The 2,594-nt window shown below is 32.5% G+C and overlaps 1 pseudogene; it reads left to right on the plus strand.

Annotated features, from left to right (window-relative positions):
• Positions 1-275: 275 nt before the first annotated feature.
• On the plus strand, positions 276-1,546 carry LOC149139119 (uncharacterized; annotated as a pseudogene).
• Positions 1,547-2,594: the final 1,048 nt, after the last annotated feature.

Below are 2,594 nucleotides of genomic sequence, written 5' to 3' on the forward strand. Positions count from 1 at the left end.
TTGTTTTCTCGAGCGTTTTCCATTTGCTTGAAAGTGCCTCTCTGAGATGGCTGAAGTTTTGTTCTGGGTGTCGCAGTAGTCCAGCTTTTGTTTGGGGTATGATAGTTGTTTTTAGCATAAATCAACTAGGGTTTATATTCTTGTAGTTTCTTTTATTAATAGTAAATACTACAATGGTTATAGAATGTAATCTTCTTGGGTATTTTTTTGAGAAGGATCTGGCATCGCATGGTAACTATGTTATTACATGACAACAGTTCTTTGGAGAAGGAAAAATGCCAAGCGGTGGGTTTCGTGTGCTGCATCTTGTGAGACCATTTCTTTCAATCTTACCAGAAGTCTAGACAGCTGAACGAAAAGTACCCTTTAGGGAGAAGGTTCTTTACACTGTAATCTCCCTTTTCATCTTTCTCGTATGCAGTCAGTTGCCTCTATATGGAATACATTCAGCAACTGGTGCGGATCCATTCTATTGGATGCGTGTAATTCTGGCTTCTAATCGGGGAACTGTTATGGAACTTGGTATCACCCCAATTGTTACCTCGGGCCTAGTAATGCAACTTTTGGCAGGATCCAAGATAATCGAGGTGGATAATAGTGTTCGTGAAGATCGGGCACTGCTGTAAGTATTGTTGCTATTTTTTAATTTCATGACATTGATTTTGAGTTTTATGATGATCCACTAGTTTTGTGATTTCTTCTTAAGTCTCCAGATAGAGCAGTTGTGAGTCATCTGTGAGTTCATTTGGAAACCCCAACCCATTCTTTCATAATTGCAACTGGGTCATTGAATATTCCGAGCCTTTTTTTATCACATCACATTGTAGTCAATGTTGTACCGTGTTGCCAGCTCATAAACTGTTGTTATCAAATACAAAATATTTCTTTCCTTTCGCTCTTATTTTGTTCTACTCTTTCTAAAGAACTTGTAGGTGGCGGTATTTGTAAAAGTTCAGTAACCGTCTGGTTTGGCTTCTGTGTAAATCTTCATAATTTGATTTTTCTCTTGTGCAATTGCAGTGAGAGCATAATATGGAAGGCATTTAGTCCTACAACAATTAATAGTGGACGAGGTGCAGAGTTTGAGGGAGTTGTCATTGCATTGTTCCATTTGTTGATAACCAGAACTGACAAGGTCAGGGCTCTGCGAGAAGCTTTTTATAGGCAGAATCTACCAAATGTCACCAACCTGCTTGCCACAGTTTTGGTTTTTCTCGTTGTAATATACTTCCAAGGTTTTCATGTTGTTTTGCCTGTGAGGTCAAAGAATGCACGTGGGCAGCAGGGGTCATATCCTATCAAGTTATTCTATACCTCAAACATGCCAATTATTCTGCAGTCAGCTCTTGTTTCAAATTTGTATTTTATTTCCCAGGTATATTTTCTTTTAGTCTTTTATTTATGAAATCTGCAGATGCATTTATTTGCAATCTGGATCCAGATAGTTTCATTTGTATTTGGCATGTGTATTTCTATTGTTTTGCAGCTGCTTTATAGAAAGTATAGTGGAAACTTCCTTTCCAATCTGCTTAAACACATCTGTTGAATGGCGAACTCAAAGACCACAGACATGGCATATCAGAAGATAACTAGATCTAATAATTCAGTAACGTGATGCATTCCCTATTTAAGTCAATTTTCTATTCATTATTTTTTATAAGTTTTTCATTGTCATATATTTATCGAATTATATTGATCGATGCATTTGATTATGCAACTTTGTTTTTAAAATTTAAAAAACTAACGAGTGAGAAAAATTTATTCAAAAATAAATATGTTGTTTTTCTTTAATAATTACTCTATTAAACTTCAATAGCTTGGTGTAACCAGTGTATCACACTAATTTATATACTTCGTTTGTTGTGAATTTTTTATATACGGTGTAGATTTTTAATTTAATTATAAAAAGTAATAGAGTTTTAAGATTTTAATTTAATTATTTATGATTGTGATGGTAAGTTAAGAATCTTGTTCTATATTTTTTAAATATATGTATGTTTACTTTATCTATTTATTCTTTTTTATAATTAATAATAAGATAATAAATTGAAATAAAGGTTACAATTTAGTTAGTTTTTTTTAGAAAGTTGAAATGTATAATGAAAAGTGTTGTTTAGAAATTATGTTATAGAAAAAATTTGCCCAATACTCTGATTAAACACACACTGGTCACTTCGTTTACAATGTCCATTCACATGTCATTATTCTTCCCCACTCTATGCATTACTCCCCAGTGTATACCTTACGACGTTTCCTTTGCAACATCAAATGCAAATGCTAGTTTACTATTTCAACACCCTGCATTTTTGAGATTCTTTGAAATAATTGCAATGCTTGTTATGAGGTGATTGTTTTCACATGTCAATAATATAATGTAAGTACTAAGACTCGTTGCCTATGAACTTCGAAAAGAAATAGATTTATTTGAAAAAGATTTCCTAAAATTTAAATTGTTTGTCCTTCCAACGTGTCATATATATTTATGTACAAACTACATTGACATGATATGGATAGTATATCAACTAGTGCTAAGTTAATTATTTATTATTAATATGTTTTTATATATGATAATGTTAATTTATATTTATTAATAT

This window comes from Pinus tabuliformis, chromosome X (assembly GCF_031772625.1).
Source record: "Pinus tabuliformis cultivar Carrire ecotype Pingquan chromosome X, CPIR1, whole genome shotgun sequence".
NCBI lineage: Eukaryota > Viridiplantae > Streptophyta > Pinopsida > Pinales > Pinaceae > Pinus > Pinus tabuliformis.